This window comes from Pinus tabuliformis, chromosome 4_2, assembly GCF_031772625.1.
Source record: "Pinus tabuliformis cultivar Carrire ecotype Pingquan chromosome 4_2, CPIR1, whole genome shotgun sequence".
NCBI lineage: Eukaryota > Viridiplantae > Streptophyta > Pinopsida > Pinales > Pinaceae > Pinus > Pinus tabuliformis.
Genome location: NC_142304.1, coordinates 427,161,282 through 427,181,957, shown reverse-complemented (window position 1 = coordinate 427,181,957; position 20,676 = coordinate 427,161,282). Strand labels below are relative to the sequence as shown.

At 40.0% G+C, this 20,676-nt stretch overlaps 1 protein-coding gene across 1 annotated transcript in view; it reads right to left on the bottom strand.

Moving 5' to 3' along the window:
• LOC149169784 (callose synthase 3-like) overlaps positions 1–20,676 on the bottom strand; it is a 392,932-nt gene that overhangs the window by 191,735 nt on the left and 180,521 nt on the right. The gene's annotated exons all lie outside the window — the stretch shown is intronic.

Below are 20,676 nucleotides of genomic sequence, written 5' to 3'. Positions count from 1 at the left end.
AACCACAACAGCGTCTTTTATTTCTTCACCCAAGTTTTTCATACAATTAACAATCTCATCTATACGTAGAAAATAGTTAGCCACACTTTCATCATTGTACATTTTGAAATTTTCATACTGAATTCTGAGGGTTTGAAGTTTTGCTCATTTTACCTGTTCATCTCCTTCATAGCTCAGAACGATCCTATCCCATATTTCTTTTGCGGATTTGTACCGCATAACCTTGACGAACTCTGATTGAGATAGACATCCTAATAGAGTATTGACAGCCTTTGCATTTGTTTCACATTGCTTCTTACCAGCTCGATCTGTAGGTGTTGCTGACGGAAAAGTGTACCCTGTATCTATGATATCCCAGACTTCTGTACCAAGAGATTGAAGATAGGCAGTGACTCTTACCTTCCAATATACAAAGTTTGTCCCATCAAAAATTGGTGGTTTGATCGATGCTTCTCTCTCGTAGTTGCTCATGCTGATAGATCTTCCTTCAAGCGATCAAGCTTCTTTTGAAGGACATGCTCTGATTCCAATTGTTGGAAATAACACTGAGAGGGGGGGGTGAATCAATATTATCAAATTCTTTTCAATATACCCTCTAGATTTATAATTTAATTTATTCTTCAGATGTTGACCATTAATTTGAATGTCAGTACCATATAATAACGAACAGGAACAAGAAAAACAAGCAATCACACCAAAGAACACCAGATATAAGGTGGAAACCCAATGTAGGTGAAAACCACCCGCTGCAATGTGTCTCTATCTTCTTTCAATTAGAAACTTCTTTTACAATGATTCTGTACTGGTGCAGTCCTTTACCAGTACGTAGGCTGCAACCTGCAGAGAGCTAAAACCCTCTCTCGTTTTCCAGACCCTCCTGGAAGGGAGCTACAACCCCCTTAGCTCTTGTACTAGCTGAGCTACTAGTACGTAGGTGCTCACCTACTGAAGGCTTCAACCTTCTCTTTTCTTCCAGGGACCACGTTTCATAAATTTTCAAACTAGATCCAAGAATCTCAATCAAACATCAATTAGATCTGCAATCAACCAACTTCCTTGTGCAAGAATTGAATTAATAATTTCTCAGAACACAGTACCAATATTCAGACACCAATTCAGAACCCTGAACACAGCAGTGATAGACAGAAGCAACTAAAACATATATCAAGCGAAAAGTCCGCAACTTCACCAAGAGTGACCTGCGGATGTCCGCACTTTCTTTGTCACTGGCCTGCGTACCTCCGCACCAGCGCTGTTCGTGCTTAGCGCACCCCCGCACCTGCACTGTTGGTTGCACCGCGCACCTCCGCACTTGCACTGTTGGCTACTCCGCACCTGCACTGTTGGCTTCTCTGCGCACCTCCGCACCTGGTGCGTCTTCTGATCTGTGCACCTCCGCACCTGCGCCCGTGTCTAAACTGCACACCTCCGCACTTTCGCTGTGGTTCGCCTGTGGTCCTCCGAATGGAGCCAAATTATCAGTCCTCCAATATTTCCCAGACTATTAGATCCACAGATCTAATCATGCGTCAAAGTAGATCGTCCTTCTAATGCTCAGATCTCTCCTTGATTTAGCTATCATTCACCAACTGATTTCCAGAAATTCAGATCTTGATTCTCTTTAAATATTCAACACACATGAGTGCCTAGCCAAATGATCTCCTTTCCTTTTTATAGGCAAGCCCTTACTCAAACCATGGACCAAAACCATAGAATTCCAATACAAGGGACCCAAAACCTGGGTTCAATACTTTAGGATGCAAAACCACAGACCAAAACCATAGGATCAACAGCGTCGGACTAACTACCATGGATCAATCATAAAATTCCCACGTGCGTGTGCTTCTCTGCATGAAAGTGAGTGAATTTGACGTCCGCACCTTTTGTTCGGAGAACCTACAGGTATGTCTGCACTTCTTGTTCGGGGCATCTACGGGTCCGCAACTTTTGTTAGGCGCACCTGCGGGTATCTCATTTTCTATTATTTTGAGAGCCTGAACAGTGATTTACCACTTGAGTGAGTTGCCATCAAGGACAACACCTGTGCCATAGCGCCAAACCTGAGTCATAATGCCAACACCATGCACTTAACAGATGACCTAGGACTTGTATGTTGATGTGGCATCACTTACACCATCATCTGAGCCCTTATAGATGGTCTACATGGATCTTCGACTTACTTGGAGATCCATGATGTCACTTGTGTGCTCTCAAACCCTTTGGAAGCACCAAACATTTATTATGTGGAGAACAAGGGGCCACCCCTTGTCCATTACTTGTGGATGTCCTATTCATCATTATGGACTTCATCAGGCTTCTTAAAGAACCCAACGATATGTATTACTGATCATTTGACCTCTTGAGAGGCTTGATATTTTGTTTATGAGCTAGTTTGGTGGGTTTGTCACCAACAGTTAGTTATTTGCACATTATTTTTATTTTAGGGGCTAATGTAGGCTCAAATAGCTAAACCGAACTCACTAGGAGTGTATAAATACAAATATGAGAGTTCATTTTTCAACATCACTTGGTTTGGACTTGTATCTCTCTTGAGATTTTCATTATTCCTTCTTGGCAGATGAAATTTTGGAACATGGATGAATTTTAATGTATGGAATGTCTTTTCTTATCTTGAAGCTTCATGTTTGGCAAGTTTATTAGTGGTTGGATATATTCTTTTACATGTAAGTACAAACTTAATGCTATCTATTCTTTTACTTTGTCACATGCATTGATGATGAGATTTTCGCTATACGAGGGCTAGTTGTTGCATGCATTTACTGCAAAAATGTGAAATTATGTTTTTATATAGCATCTCCCTATCTATGGGCCATGTATGTTGAACGAATTCGCCTAGGGATAATTCTATGGTCAAATTTATCTTGAAAAGCCACCTTACCTTGCAAAACAAAGTATAAACGCTTTTAAGGTCACTCTCCTTTGCCTTAATTGTTGGAATTTCTAAGTTTAACCCGTTAGAAATTCTTCCTGTACTATTTGGTTTATTTCTTCCTACTTGTTTAATTACTTAACAGCAGTGTTACTTGGGAGCGAGAGAGAAAACGAGAGCGGGAGTGACATTTTCAAAAGCTCTCAGTTTGGGAGCGAATCCCAGAGTGATTTATATATATATATATATATATATATATATATATATATATATATATATATATATAGATATTTATATTTTTTATATTTTGATACATATATGTCAACAAAAACATGTAGAATGATGAATTAAATATAAAAAACATAGATTGATCATTGAACCATATAACATCAATCATCTAGCAGTTATAATCTTCATCAACCACATCCACAAGTTAGTAACATACATATTACAACATATTGAGTCTTGTGAATCATGATTCATCAATCTTAAAGTTTCAACTTCAAGCTTCCAAAATTGAAAATTCAATATATAGCATTTATCATCATTGATCACCAAAGTTGTACTTGTAAGCTAAGTTTAAACTTTAAACTTTAACTATTACAAGAAATAATATCTAACATCAAATGAAATGTTATAAAATGAATTATGAAATGAAATGAAACAACTTTCACGAAGCATCATATTCATAATTCAGAATCATTACCAATGAGTTATAATTGCCAACTTCAAACATCAAACTTTCATTGTCACAGTCATATATTGTTTACAAAAAATATCATTATGATATGAAAGAGTCAAGACTCAAGACTCAAGACTCAACAATTATGAAAACTAATAGAAACTAGAAAAGACAAGTAAATTGTAAATCTATTATCTACTACTACATGTGGCCCTTGCCATGAGTAGTGTCTAATCTATGAGCAGGGCGTGGTGGTCTTCTAGGAGTCTCCTGCACAGACCGACGACCAGAACTAGAAGGCACATGCCCTCCACGTGAAGGTGCACATGGAGGTGGCGACAGCAAAGGAACAAGACTCGAAACTCGAGCACTGCTACAAGTTGAGATCATTGTTATGAACAATATCTTTTATTTGCCCCAACATGGTATCCATCTGCTCATACACCTCGCCAATCACTGGTTTATCTGTATCTGCAAATCGAATCATGTGATAAATGGGCTTGGTGAAATCCAATACTTGCCTCACACGTGCCCAAAACATACCATCAAGAGCGGCCTCCTCCACCAGTTCAAAACCTTGCCTGTCAGCTGCATTTGTAGCCCTTTCCTTTAATACCTGCCGGTGTGGACTTGATACCATGCTAGTCAATGATCCTCTTACCTTCAAAAGGCACCTAAAGGTGAGGTAATAGCTACCAAATCTAGTCCTCGCAATCTTCAACAACTCCAGTCTTGAGTGACTATGGAAAAGGCCATGGGTATTGCTATGATTTGTAATAAATTTTATCATTTGTTTGCCTTTATTGTACAAATCACCAATCCATTTGTAATGTTCATTTTTGTTCTTAACAATATAATGCATCAAAAGGTTCAATGTGTGAACCAAACACCCAAACCAAAATATGTTGGAGCATTTATCCTCAATAATTGCTCCCGCTACCTTACAATTAGGAGCATTATCAGTGATGACTTGGATGACATTGTATGGCCCAATACGGTCAATTGTTTCAAGTAATGGTTCTACAATGTTGATGGCGGTCTTGAACTTGTCTGAGTAATCATATGCTAAAAGAAAGATGGCACCACTAATAGACACAGCAAGAACACTTATCAATGGCTTGCCTTTTACATTTTTCCATCCATCAGATACAATGGACACCCCATGGTCAGTCTAAGAACTTGTCATTCTATTCAAATAATGTGATATTTTTGCTTTTTCATGATCAAGTCCAACTATTCTTGCCTTGTCATACCTAGGGCTCTTGTATCCTTTAGGGGCATCATTTATGGCAGAAACCATTTTGTGCCAATAAGGTGAGCGAAGAAAATTGAATGGTATCCCACATGCATAGAGAAACCTGTAAACATTTGAATCCACATTCCTACAGCCTTCATCAAGGAAATCTGATATGGTTCTACGCCTTAAACCTGGTGACCCTATGCCTCCATATCCATTGCCTTGGGAGGATGCTGAAAAAGTTCTTTCTGAATGTGATATTGAGCTTGGTTCAAAGAAACCCTTTGATTTTTTTTATTTGTATTAGGCTTCCTCCTCTTCCCTTATGTATTTGGCTCTATCTGCTGCTGACACACCTGTACAAGTTTTGATTCCTATTTGTTTATCTCCATCCCATGGCATTTTCCCGCAGAGGTGTTTTTTGGCACGGGTGTATGAACCTATGTAATTATTGTTGCAATGGGGGCAATGAAATTTAGTGGTTCCACCCCCTTTCCCGACTTCATGCCTGTTAACATATTTCCACAATGGGGTTTCGTCTTGTTTAGTTTTTTGAGCTGAATCATGTTCACTCTCCTCTAACTCCTCCTCACCAGGGTTTTCATCAAATCCACTTTGTCCCCCTTCTTCATCCCCTTCTTCATTTTCAACCCTCCTTTTTCTACTCTCCAGCACCATAATAACCAGAAAAGGAACCAAGAAGAAGAAAATGCCAAGAAATATAACCATGATGTTTGAAATTTGAAGTTTTGAATCTACAAAATTTAATAAAATGGAATGGGAATGGGAATGGGAAACCGAAATAGAGAAAATTTATTTATTTATTTAGAAATTAGGAATAATTTAATAAACATTAAAAAAAAATTGCTAAACATTCTATTCAATATTGTAGAGTGGCGAACCTACCTCAAATGCGTCCAATCTCCCCTTGCTCCTTGCTCCTTGCTCTTTCCTCACTCTCTCCTTGCTCCTTGCTCTCTCCTTGGCACCTTGCTCTCTCTCAGTCTCACTCTCTCCTTACTCCTTAGTCCTCACTCTCACCCTCTCAATCTCAGATTCTCAAATGAGCCTCTCACTCAACTCTCACAATCACAATGAAACCCTTTTGCCCCTCCCTCCCTCAATTTATAAAAAAAAATCAATTTTTTTACCAGCGGAATTATTTTCTCAATGTAAATCGCTCCCACCCGCCGTTCTCATCGCTCCAGGAGTGAATTTTATAACCCGAGAGCGGTCGAGAGCGATCGAGAGCGATCGCTCCCTAACCGCTCTCAGGTTATAAAATTCGCTCCCGGAGTGACGGAAGCGACGCTCCCTAATCCACTCCCGAAATTGGCAAGGAGCGCAAATTTTTTTACTGGGAGTGCGCTCCCGAGTCGCTCCCGCCTGGAGCGCAGATTGGGAGCGGGATCCGAGGGGGCGCTCCCCCGCAACACTACTTAACGAGTTATTTACCATGTAAATACTGAAAATAAACACAAGTAGAGTATCAACATCTATAGATCATCAACTAAAAGAAAACAAGCACACAAGTGACACCGTTATTTTTGGACCAATGTCCCCATAGAAACTCAATGCGGGAAAACCGGTGCAGCTATTCAGAGGGTTTTATTATTATGCAGTTTTCATAATACAATAACGGTGCCAGAAATAGCTCACCCAACAGAGAATGCCCTCAGTAGTAGTACCTCTCCTCGGAGACAGACATTCCGGTTGATTAATCACCGGGTGAACGATCCCACAGCGACAATTGCAGCTTCCACTGCTCTGCGTCACTTTGATAGGGACTACGTCACCCTACCTGGCTCACCAACACCCAGTGTGTCCCACGAAAGTCCTCCCAGTGCTGCCTCTTGGTCGTGCATCAGCTCTGCTAGCCTCTGTATCAAACCCACTGGCCTCTCCTAGCTCTGCATTGCTCCCAGCGGCCTCTGCATAGCACCCAGCTGCCTCTACATCAACCTCTCCAGGCTCTGCACTGTTTCTCTGGTACTAACTCTATCTCTCTGCTATGTATTCACTGCTCCTCGTTGTTGATCACTAATTCACTTTTTCTTAGCAATCCCGCTCTAGCAAAATGAATGACTAATCACTCTAGTGTATTCTCCCACTGAACCTCAAGCCTCCTCTTATACTTTTCTCATTGGTCCATCAACGGCCGAGATTAAATCTCTAATCAACGTTGGGATTAGATTTGGCTTGATCCATGACTTTTGGAACATTCTCACCCAGTTTATATTAATACCCATTAATATTTTATTTTTCCTAAGTTTAGACTTAGGAACTCCATTAAAAATATTAATTATTTTAATATCTCCCAAACCGGATAGAATCTGCCCAAACCATTTCTGGGTCTTGGAGATCTCATGTGCTTTAGCCTCTCCACCAATTTTCAAGGCTAGAGCACATCCAATGCTACCCCAAATCAACACTAATGACAAGCAAAGCTGATCTTAGAGCCTCCTTGACCTAGAAACGAAGCCCATTTTCATATTCGTCTTGACTCCAATCTCCCCAAAGGATTAGGCATTGGTCTACCATAAGGTGATCATCTAAAGAAATATTTGTCTTCGCCTTTATTCTAGGTCTAATGACATTAGAACTCCTAGGGCATCATTTTCCTCACAAACCATAGAAAAACTTTGATCTCTTGGCCTCTACTGCACTAGTGTTTCTCCTAGACCTTCAAATTTGAGGGAATTCCAACGGTGAGGTTGTGAGATATCCCAAGCCTTAGCCTCGAGATTGGTTTTGCCCTAAGTTTCCCTAGGCTAGTTCCTCATAAGGGATCATTTTCCAACTTTGAGTGAAAATCACTTATTTGATCCCCCTCTCCTTGTTTAGATCAAATCTATCATTGGTTGCTAAACTCCTTCCTCTTGACCTAACCTGGGTCCACCTGGTCCTGTGTGGTCCTATACCTTGTCGAAGTCAACTCTTCAAAAACCACTTGGAAACCAAGTTCAACAAGGGATTTAGGGTTTGGGAAGCTCCCTTAGAATTCATATTCCTTAAAGCTAGCCCTTAAGTCCTCATCCCCTTCTCCTAGAAAGCCTTGTACCTTGCTTAAGAAGCAAGCAAGTCCCAATATTGAGCCTCCCTTAGGAAAGGATCCCTGAGATCACTTCGCACCCATCTTAGTTGATCTATCCTTCATAATCGATTCTCTATATATCGAGTCTCCTCCCATCAGTGAAAGTCTGTAAAGAGTAGAAAGCTTTAGCTATGGCGACAGTGGGCTTTAGCTTCATTGTTCCTCTTGACATAGCAATTGCCCCTCTAGGACCCCCTACTAGTTTGAGCGGTAACAGGAGACACATTAATCACCTTTTGTCTAAGTGATATTATGAGTTTATTAATATCAAGGGCGCTAATGTACTTTTTATGTGGAGATGTACTATGTACTTTAAGTTATTAAAGTCACATGTATTTTAAAAGTGACTTTACGTGTAAAGTACTAAAGTACACTTTATATTATTAAAGTGACTTATGTTTTAAAAGTCACTTTATGAGAAAAAGTGACCATGGTACTAAAACATTAAAAGTACTAGGAGTCTAATTAATAAAAAGGGGGACTACATGAGGAGGGGTCGAGTAAGGGACAAATTTGCACCTTTGATCTAAATAGTTTGAGATTAAATCTCAACCATTAGATCTTAGGGATAGGGTTCCCATCTTATGGAGAAGATAGAACAGAGGGAAAAGGAGAAAGAGACTCATTATTCTCATGAGAGCATTGAGGAGAGGAGCAAGGAGAAAGGAGGAGAGCTTTGGAGTTATACAGAAGAGATCATTAATCCATCACCTACAGCAGTTCGAAATTCCTCTAAGGGCCGAGTTAAAGTCTTCGGGGGGGCTTGAAAACCAAGATTAAGGGCAGAGATATTGGCTGCTGCAGGTTATGGACTGCTTTAAGGGTGGATTCCAGCATGTAGGAGGCTGCATTCCTACCCTGTGTCAGTCACATTCACTCCCGAAATTTTTGGGTCTGCCAGCATAAAAAATTGGACCAGCTGAGTGCAAACTTCGAGGCTTGTCTCTTCAATTAAACAGTCCAAAATTCAAGGCAGAAGAGGGTCAGTTCAGGTGTGTGTGTTATCAACTGAAACTAATCTGAGTTACAGCGAACAATGAGCCTGCGTTCATGGCCATTTGTAGCAGTCAAATTGGTTTCATTCCCTGTGTATGAGTAGCTGCCAAGAGACCCAAATCTTTGCTGGAAGGAGAATGATTGTGTGAGGAAATTATCAGTCTATAATTTCAGTATAAAAACAGGATCTCTGATCAGCATCTTCAAAAGGGAAGAGATAAGTTAATCTCTTATTGTTCTTTTCGTTGTAAAATTTCCCTAAGAAGCAAAATAAGAATCCTCCTTAGAAGACTGGTTTTCCCCAACTGTAGCATTTTCCCAGGGTCTTGTTGACCAAAATAATTGTGTCAAAATTGTGTATGTGCTTATTTCTTGTTCATTGTATTAGCTGAAAGTAGAAGCACTCTTTATGTTTCAAATGAATGCTTGAAATTTTATATTAACATGTCAAAACATGTGGGTTGGGCTTGAAAAACACTTGCAAAGTTTGTAAACTGGGAAAGGGCGCAAATCGTTAAATTCTCTACACTATAAAGGGGAAAAAACCCCAAAACACCTACTATTGAGGCATGTTTTGGGGCATCTGGGCGAAGAATCCCAAAGTTGGGGCTGGGAGTAAAGTTTACTCAATCAGATTTGAAGAAAATACCCCTCTAGGAAATCTATAAATATGAGAGGGATAAATTCATTTTGGATCATCAAATGTGGATCAATTCATTTGTTCTTGAACATTAGCTCTAAAGGTTTTAAGACCTCCTTCTCCTTTATCAATTTTAGTCATGAAAGATTCCACCATTGTTGACATAAATTCATCCTTTCTCATTATGTTCTGGCACAAGAATACCTTTTGGAGACAGCAGAATTTACTCTTGTTCGTTCTTGTTCTGGCCTCAAGAAACCCTACCAATTCGTCTTATATTTTGGGGCAGCACAAGCAGTCTTGGTGGGTGATTTTCTAGGAACATCAAAGTTCAGGGATGTGTGACAAATCGTATGAGGTAGGACGTCATCTCTGAAGCTAAGTCTGGAGCTATTTGGACGGATCTGAAGTCTGGGAAACCCAAGCATAAGTTCAACATATTTTGTGTAAGGTCGAGTCATCTTGAGGGTTTCGGTGACATTACTGTGGAATGATATTCCTTTTCTGTGGATCTCTAGAAGAGCCGAGGCTGATTTAAGACCCTTACAAAGGACCAGAAGTGGGATGAGGAACCTAAATACCATCACTGTTGGTGAAGACAGGTCTTGAGAGCTGAATGCACTGATTAGAAGACCTTGTTGTGGGTTGAGACAGGTTTGGACTAGCCGATTTAATCGGCCGACTTTTTGGCGATTTTTTCCCAGTTGAAAAAGTTGGGATTAAATCGGGACGTTTTCCAAAAAATCATGAATGAGGTAGTGTCTTTAATGATTTTTTAGATTATTTTTGAAAAAACGGGATTTTACTGAAAAACTCGGGATTTTATTGAAAGACTTTGGATCTTTTTAAAAATGAATATTTTTGTATTTTTTTAATTTTGCTGACTTTTTCAAAAACCTCCCGACTTTAACGACTTTTTCAATTTCTGGACCCTTGCCGATTTAATCCCGACTTCGACTTTTTCCACATTGAGATGAAGTGATCAAACCCTTGCTGAAGGTGGAGACATGGTCTGGGGGGTTCCGGCAAGCAGAATCAGTAATTAAATACTCACATCTTCACTCCTAGCCTGGACAGATTAGCCGCAGAGAAGAACAGGGTCCGATCTGTAGTTAGAATCTAAGATTCTAGACCGATCTGTATTACACAGTATAGTTGAAAGTGTTAAGAGTAACGAATCCTGTTAAGTTTCAGACTTCAAGAACAATTGAATTTTTATTCAGGACTGGTTGGATTACCTGGATATTAAACTCAGTTAAGGTTGTATTTGTTTCGCTGAATTGCTTTGTTATGTCATACTATTGACTGTGGATATATTTTGCACTGAAGTTGTGTATTTTGTAAATTGCAAAAAGAAATGTTGGATAAGACGTAGCATTACAGGAAACCCTAGGGCCAAATTACCCTAGTTTATTACATAGTATGAAAAAGAGATACATTTGAAGTAAAGCGCTTTTCCTATGGAGATACGAGTTTGACCCATTGAAAAGATGTCGACCAATAAAGAAGCCTTTAAGTAAAGATTGTCCCAAGATCAAAGATAAGCATTAATGGGTTGTATTTCACTCTTTATGGATGTATCAGCATGATAAAAGACGATGCCCAGCATAAAAAAGATTGTTATTTATGTTGGAGGTATGCCCAGTTTTGAAGCAGATTAATGAATGCATCAAGCACATCTTAGAAGGAGGGGAGCATCCAGTCCAAGGTTACTTGGGAGCAGGAGTGAAAACAGGGAGCGGGATCGAGAGCAGGAATGACATTTTCAGAAGCTCTCAGTTTGGGAGCAATTCGGGGAGTGATTTTTTATATAATATATATATTTTTTATAATTTTTAATATTTATATTCTGATGCCTATATGTCAACAAAAGCATGTAGAATGATGAATTAGATATAAAAATCATAAAAAACATAGATTCAACCATATAACAACAATCATATAGAAGTTATAATCTTCATCAACTACGTCCACAAGTTAGTAACATAGTAACATACAACATATTGAATCTCATGATTCATCAATCTTAAAGTTTCAAGCTTTCAAAATTCAATATATAACATTTATCATCATTGATCACCAAAGTTGTACTTGTAAGCTAAGTGTAACCATTACAACGAATAATATCTAACATGAAAGGAAATGTTATAAAATGAAATGAAATGGAACAACTTTCAACTTTCATGAAGCATCATATTCATAATTCGTTACCAATGAGTTATAATTGCCAACTTTAAACTTCAAACTTATATTGTCATATATTGTTTACAAAAAATATCATAATAAATATGAAAGAGTCAATAGTTATAAAAACTACTAGAAACTATAAAAGACAAGTAAATCTATTATCTATTGCTAATGCTTGGGCCTCTTGCCGCCATAAGAAATGTCTAATTTTTTAGTCTTGTTGGAAAATCAGCATCTTTGTCATTAATATCACCCTCTAAGCATTAATATCCAGAGGTATCTTTGTCATTACCTTTGGATTTGTATACGGATCTTTGTCATTAATATCACCCTCTAAGCATTAACATAAGATAGAAAAAACATAGCATGTCAAGTCAAGATTTTGTTCGAGTTATGGGTACATTTTTAGTAGGGTCACGATAGAGGAGTTCGACAACCAATGTCACTAGCATCTGTTGATTTCTGGTAGCTTTGATGGGCTCTGAGTCTCAAAAATTGCAGGGAGACTTAGACATATGCATTCTCCAATACCCAAAATCGTTTTGGGAAATTCCACCCGGAGACAATTTTATTAAAATAGTTAATTATTTTTAATGAGACCCTAAGTCTAAACTTAGAAAATTAAAATATTTAAAGGGTATTAATATAAACTGTGGGTGAAACTTCTAGAAGAAAGCAGAGATCAAGTCAATATGATCCTAGCCATTGATTAGAATCTAATCTAGGTCATTGATTGATCAACGAGAGGATTATAAGAGGAGGTTTGATGGGCACTTGGAGAACACACTAGAGGCAAATACTCAGTTAACCGAGTTGTTAAAATTGGAAACTAGGGCCAAACTCCATGTGGGTCAGCTTATTTATGGCAGCGGATATTTTTATTGGATCCCTCTCATCGAGAGGTGTAGGATTGATCTAAAGATCATCCAATTCCAATAAATATTTATGGAGATATGAATTTATTTTGATTATGGAATTATTATCAAGCCGACCAACAACTTGAGTAGGCTCAAAAGCCTAATAGACATGCCTATTCATCATCTACATTCTAGTATAAATAGAAGAGGATTTGAAGTCATTTTCGACACACTACTCATGTGATCTCCTCTCCACGTCTTTGGGTTTTTGGAGAAGGAGAAACGCTGAGAGTATATGCTAGTGTATGATGCCCTAGCCGCAGTACAATGATGCCCTAATCCAACGCAGGTCAAGAAGACATCTATCCACTGGCAAATGAAGAAACCTAATACGCAGCAAGAAACCATGATCTCACAACCTAAGAAGCACAAGAACTCGCATGGAAACTCGTGCATGAAGGAACAGGCTGATATTAACATAATGAAGCATGCAGTGATAACGTAATGAAGCACACAGATTCATAGAAGCCGCAGTGACAACATAATGAAGCACGCAGGTTCATAGAAGCCGCAGTGACAACGTAATGAAGCTCGCAGGTTCATAGAAGCCGCAGTGACAACGTAATGAAGCACGCAGGTTCATATTAACGTGATGGAAGCCGCAGTGAATTAATATAGTGGAAGCTGCTGAAGCACGCAGGCATAAAAGCACACTCAGCCGTTGTCATAAAATAGAGCCGCAGTCAAGGGTTTGACTGCACCGCTATAGCAGTCATAAACTCAGGTGAATTACATATGTATCACCGTGTATCCTAGCAACCTCAGCATATATATATATATATGATAGCACTCAACGACAAGAGAGTGTATCTACTTATTACGTTGTACTTATTCACTACTCTAGGAGGCCACTATACATTGGTCTTAGAGAATTTGGAACATAGCCTAGCTACTTTGCTAGGCAGAAAGCCATAGCAAGCAGCTAAGGCTGATATACATTTGGCAGTGAAATTGTGTTGCAGCATGATAGATGAGATCATGGGCAACATGATGAATGGGAAGCATGATAGATGAGATCATGGGCAGCATGATGTATGAGATCATGGGTATCATGATGCATGGGCAGCAAGAAGCATAATGATGTATGGGCAACATAGTGATCATGAGCAGCATGATGATGCATGAGCAGGGTGTAGGGAATGTTACCCCTAAATTGAATAAGGGTAACTCGATTCATTTACAAAATCTCTTTTATGTACCTGATCGTAAGAAGAACCGGGTGTCCATCTCAGAAATGGAAGTCAAAGGTTTCAGGGTGGCACTCATCAATGGAAAAGTACGTAGATTTTTCAAAGATGTTTTTGAGTTAAGGGTTGTATCGAGTTGCAAGAAGTCCACTAGGGACCATGTCCATTGACACAGCACCAGAAGTTTATGAGTCAAATGGTGAGAGAGATGCCTGAATTCAAAAAGAGCATGAAGGTACATGTCTAAAATGTACAGAAGGAAAATGTTACAAGGGGACCATTCCCCTCATATAGCAAGTCCACAGGTTTGAAACAACCCGAGGAGTTTGAGATTCATGATCGGAAATCTCATGTATACAGGTGGAAGAAAGCCCTCTATGGCTTGAAGCAAAACACCTTGGGCATAGTATGAGAGGATTGATAGTTGTTTGATGAAGTTGAGATTCACTAGGAGTGAAATCGATCCAAACCATTTGTTGAAGGTTGTGGATGATAGACCTCTCATACCAGCACCTATGTCTGATAGGTGCAGACCCTCTCATCTGTAGGAGACAGAGGAAGTTGGATTCCGAATGTGGAAAGATAAACTGCAAGCCTATGACTATCTTGAGGATCTTAACTTTTAGAAGTTATATGGTAGTGATGTCGGACCAGATTTGGGAAATGCCTCTGAGTTTCATAAACTCATTCGCGTTGATGTTCTTGGTGAACCTCCATCCGGACATATGTTTTGCAGTTAGTATGGTGAGCTCATATTTGGTTGAGCTTCATTGGATTGGTGCCTAGAATCTTCTGAGATATCTTCAAGGCACAATTTCTCATGGATTGAGATACACTGCCTGAAATATTTCAAATGTTGAGTGGGCAGGCAGTGTGGAGGATCACTAAAGCACTTCTCAATGCTAGTTCTCCTTGGGATTCTACTTTGGTTGTTATAAGTACCACCGAGACCAGATACATAACTACAAGTATGACCTCGTATAAAGTTGCCTGGTTGTGGAAACTCTTCAGTGAGTACACATGATGAATACCATTGTGATTCTTTGTGACAACTAGAGGTGGGATTCGATTATTGAGGAATCCCGTATTCGATGATTGCTCCAGTAGATAGACATCAGATACTACCTTATCTGGGATAATGTTAAGTCAATGAGCAAGGAGGCTCCATTGCATTAAGATGTTGTACAGGTCGCTACACTTTGTCAAAGCCCCAAGCAAAGATCAAATTTGTGATTTTCCCGAGAGACCCTTGTACAAGAGTCCTTCACGTTGCATACATTGAGCTCTGGGAGCTCTGGGGGCTTGCGGTTCTTACTGGAGCAACATACGACCACAGGGTGACTCACCCTCCCCTAGTGGTGTGCACTAGGACAAGATGATTCGCTCTCTTGTGGGATAGGATGATTTTCTCTCCTGTGGACAGGATGATTCGCTCTCCTGTGAAACAAGATGCTTCGCTCTCTTATGGGACAGGATGATTCGCTCTCTTGTGGACAGGATGATTCACTCTCCTGTGGACAGGATGATTCTCTCTCCTGTGAAACAATATGATTCGCTCTCTTGTGGGACAAGATGATTCGCTCTCTTGTGGCACAGGATGATTCACTCTCTTGTGGCACAGGATGATTCGCTCTCCTATGTAGCAGGATGATTAATTCTCCTGTGAGGTCTGGATGATGTGTTCTCCATGACGACTATGTAGCAGGATGATTAGTTCTCCTATGAGGCCTAGATGATGTGTCCTCCATGGCAATTGTGTAGCAGGATGACTATTTCTCCTATGAGGACAAGATTGATTAAGTTCTCCTGTTGAGGCATCCTACCCATGCAGTGTGGGACTCATGGGAAGTACCTCTCATCTGATCAATGAGCAGGGAAATGAGGATAGGGACCATAGTAGTACCGATGGACACATCACTGTATCTACCGTACTCCCTATGCTAGGATGACCTTCATTGATGTGGGGTAAAATTATAAATGATACTGGTTTGGGACCAGTTGTAGGAGTTGTACCTACTATGACGCTGACTTCGGGTCGGTTGAGACTAGTCTGGGACCAGTCGTACATACTCTGAGACTAACTTCGGGTCAGTGTACGACTGCTCTGGGACCAGTGAGAGTGGTACATACTATGACACTGACTTCGGGTCGGTTGAGACTAGTCTGGGACTAGTGGTACACACTCTGAGACTGATGATACTCGTCTAGGACTAGTGGTATAGGAGTGGTACCCATTATGACGTTGACTTTGGGTCGGTTGAGACTGGTCTAGGGGTTGAGACTGGTCTAGGACCAGTGGTACGCACTCTAAGACTGACTTCGGGTCAGTGGAGAATGGTATGAGACATTCTCGATCAATTCTTCTTCTTCATAGTTCAGCAGAGCTAAGTTGAGCAGAGCAGAGCCAGCAGAGCTGGGCAGAGCTAAGCAGAGCAGAGCCAACAGAGTTGAGCAGAGCAGAGCAGAGCCAGCAGAGCTGAGTAGAGCAAAGCAGAGCTAGGCAGAGCAGAGCAGAGCCAGCAGAGCTAGGCAGAGCAAAGCAGAGCCAGTAGCGCTGAGTAGAGCAGAATAGAGCCAGCAAAGCAAAGCAGAGCCAACAGAGCTGCGCAGAACCAGCAGAGTTGAGCAAAGCTGAGCAGAGCTGGGTAGAGCAGTGCAGGGCTCTGATGGCAAAGATAGTACAATCGGACATATAGATCAGTGGATGGAGTTCTCCCTACTTGAGAGGGAGTGTTAAAATTGGCAACTAGGGCCAAACTCCATGTGGGTCAGCTTATTTATGGCAATTGATATTTTTATTAGATCCATCTCATCGAGAGGTGTAGGATTGATCTAAAGATCATCCGATTCCGATAAGTATTTATGGAGATATGAATTTATTTTGATTATGGAATTATTATCAAGCCGACCAGCAACTTGAGTAGGCTCATAAGCCCAATAGACATGCCTATTCATCAGCTACGTTCTAGCATAAATAGAAGAGGATTTGAAGTCATTTTCGACACACTACTCATGTGATCTCCTCTCCACGTCTTTGGGTTTTGGGAGAAGGAGAAACGTTGAGAGTATATGCTAGTGTATGATGCCCTAATCCAACGCAAGTCAAGAAGACATCTATCCGCTGGAAAATGAAGACACCTAATACACAGCAAGAAGACCTGATCTCACAGCATAAGAAGCACAAGAACTCGCATGGAAACTCGTGCATGAAGGAACAGGTTAATATTAACGTAATGAAGCACGCAATGATAATGTAATGAAGCACGCAGTGATAACGTAATGAAGCACACAGGTTCATAGAAGCTGCAGTGACAACGTAATGAAGCACGCAGGTTCATAGAAGCCGCAATGACAACGTAATGAAGCTCCCAGGTTCATAGAAGCCGCAGTGGCAACGCAATGAAGCACGCAGGTTCATATTAACGTGATGGAAGCTGCAATGAATTAACATAGTGGAAGCCGCTCAAGCACGCAAGCATAAAAGCACACTCGGTCACTATCATAAAATAGAGCCGTAGTCAAGGGTTTGATTGCACCACTATAGTAGTCATAAACTCGGGCGATTTACATATGTATCGCTGTGTATCCTAGCAGCCTCAGCGTGTATATATATATATATATATATGATAGCACTCAGCAATAAGAGAGTGTACCTACTTATTACGTTGTACTTATTCACTGCTCTAGGAGGCCACTATACGTTGGTCTTAGAGAATCTGGAACATAGCCTAGTTGCTTTGCTAGGCTGCAAGCCATAGCAAGCAGCTAAGGCCGATATACATTTGGCAATGAAATTGTGTTGCAGCATGATGAACAAGCAGCATGATAGATGAGATCATGGGCAACATGATGCATGGGCAGCATGATAGATGAGATCATGGGCAACATGATGCATGGGCAGCATGATAGATGAGATCATGGGCAGCATGATGTATGAGATCATGGGCAGCATGAAGCATAATGATGTATGGGCAGCGTAGTGATCATGAGCAGCATGATGATGAATGATGCAGCATGATGGTACTACACAATAAGGTGCAGCAAATGGACGAGATGCAGCAGTCACCTTAGAGAATCAGTTGAAGCAATATGTCTTCAATTGATCTCTACAGATATCAAAAGTCAAAGTGTTGACTTCTATTGTAAATGTACTATCTCTCTCACTTTCTCTGCTGAACTTTGAAAAACATAAAAGAAGAATTGATCAAGGGTTTCCCCACATTGTGGGGTTTGTCCCTGGCTAGCGCCACATCTTGTGTCCTCTTGTCTTGGCTTGTCTTCTGCAATTTATATTTATGTTCTATCTGCAGTTTACTTTAATGCTGATGTGATTGCTAACTATGAAAATTTAAATAAATTGCTCTAGCATAGAACATACCTAAACTTAACACGAGTAAGATCGATTTTCTCACTGGTCGAAGTTCGGCAAGAGAAAATCAAATCAGAGGGAAAGTTGAAGGTGAGAAAGAGACAAAGGGCATTAGCATCAGTCGGGACTACAAGGCAAGAAGACGTAGAGCAAGGAGAGCCAACGCAAAAGTGTGATGCCAAAAGAGACAACGCAGCGCAAGTTAACGCTGGGACTGCTTGAGCAATCTGACACTGGGCCAGCGTAAGTAAAAGTGACGCAGGAAGACGCAGAAGGATTCAGAGGACTGAGAAGCATTTTTCCTGGATTAGAGATTTGTCAGGAAGTGTCTATAAAGTTTCTCACTTCTACCCAGATGGTTCTATATTGTACAAGAGATTTTTGCTGAAGAATAATAAAGAAACCCTCATCTACTCCATTGGTTTTTCCAGGGACGATTGCCCAAAAATAATTGTGTCATTGTAGTTATTCTTGTGTTGTTATTGCATTCGCTTTCAGAATTTTATTTGTGAAGTCTGCAATAGAATTTATTTTGATATTCACCGTAAGAATACATTGAATAACTTATTTCTGAATTAATAAGTAGAAGAAATAATATTATCATTGCAATAGGATTTCTATTTTGAAATTTTCACAACATCAAGGTACAAAGAGGGATTGGTGCTCTTGATTAAATATGAGTTCCATACCCTAATACATCACAAAATCCAATGGAAACATTCCAATCCCCCCAATCTTGAAAAACTGATAAGTTTGCTGGATTTTGAATGAGATCTAAAATTTTGCTTTCTCCATATGAAATCCAATGAGGTTGGAACCACTCTCAAACATCCTAAGCCATTTCATGTTAATGTTAAAAATTTAAGTGAAAGGATGAAAATCAAGATTAAGGAGAATGCCACTTTTACTTTAAGAATTTAACATTACCATGAATCGCATCTCAATACTAGGGCCATAGGCTTGATCATTAGGCTACCCCACTCAAAAATTATTTGTTTCTTTGAAAAAAAATTGCATTTGGAATGTTATTGCAAAAACAAATTGCAAAAAAGACTAAGGAGCTCCGCCAATCGCTCCCTAAAAACCAGGGAGCGTTTTTTTAAAGGAAGCACACTCCCAAAATCTCTCCCCCTTCGAGAGCGCGTTCCCGAGTAGCTCCCGAGCAGAGCACGAATTACGAGCAGTTCGTGGGAGGGGGTTAGGTGGGGGGCACTTCCCCGCAACCCTGATCTCGCCTTAAAGGAAATCTCTAGGAATGTTTTTATCACTTAATATTTCTTTAAGTGGTGGATATAGAAACTACCAATTATGAGGAGCTTTAATGATGCAAAGTTTATCGATTCTTGCCAGGCATCACATCTATGGAGTTTGTTACATGGTCAAAAGGTCACTATTGAAGGAATCTTTCCCCTTTTAAGGAATCTTTCCCCTTTGGCTTATCCACACAATATTATATAATTATCTCTTGGAGAAGCTTGTGGATCTAGAAATTGTCAGACAAATCTTATGTTATTCATTGCAGAAAATCAGGGATCTTGAAGTACTTCATATTTTATTGCTTTCTCTTGGAGAAGTTTGTTGATCTCAAAGCCACAAATTAGCCAGCATAATTGAAAGCAAGCTGATTCTAACTAATTGGCATTGATCCACGGATGTAAGTGATAAATAAGCAGGTTATAACTTATGATCGATGTTATCGAAACACTTCCCTCATCCAGCTACTGTAAGGAGATGGATTTACATCTTTATATAAGGACTAGTTCTCTCCATTTGCAGGCATGGTATGATTGGTAGGGAAAGCCCCTCTAAGCCTAGTTGAACATCATGTAGGAGGAGGAAGTGAAGGCACAAGCAAATATATATGAGGCATCCATCATCCTTTTCTTTTGAAAGATTATGGTATCATGCTAAAGTGGATAGTGATTTTATTGCTGGCAATCATCTCTTTTAAGGCAAGTGCTTGCATATGAGAAGGGATTAAGTGTGAAGTTCCCAACTCTCCTTCACCTTTGATGTAATCTTGGATATTGGGGAACTTGGAAGCTTTCAGCTGTAAGAAAAGATTTGATGTTTGCACATGTTAATCGCTCAGTTAATCCTATGAGATTCTTATTGAAGATGTTATTTGTAGCTTGGGCTGTCCATTCCTTTGGAGGCTTTCTTGTTCTTTTTTGTTATAATTTCATGTTATGGTTCTTCAATATTTGAGTTGCACATTATTCATTGGCTTTGAACACATTTGTTGTGATGGTAGATCTGCTGTTAGAGTACTCACTCTCATATAACCTAAAAATCCATTCGGAGTCTGGACTATTCATTGGCACAGTAGTGTATGCCTTGACTACATCTTCTCCATATCATTCTAAGCCCTCTTTGTTTGTATTCCTCGACTCCATAACCCATGGATTGACACTGGTCTTACCAAACCACCATCCACTTAAATCTAAAGTTCATCATATATCATCTAGGGACACTCC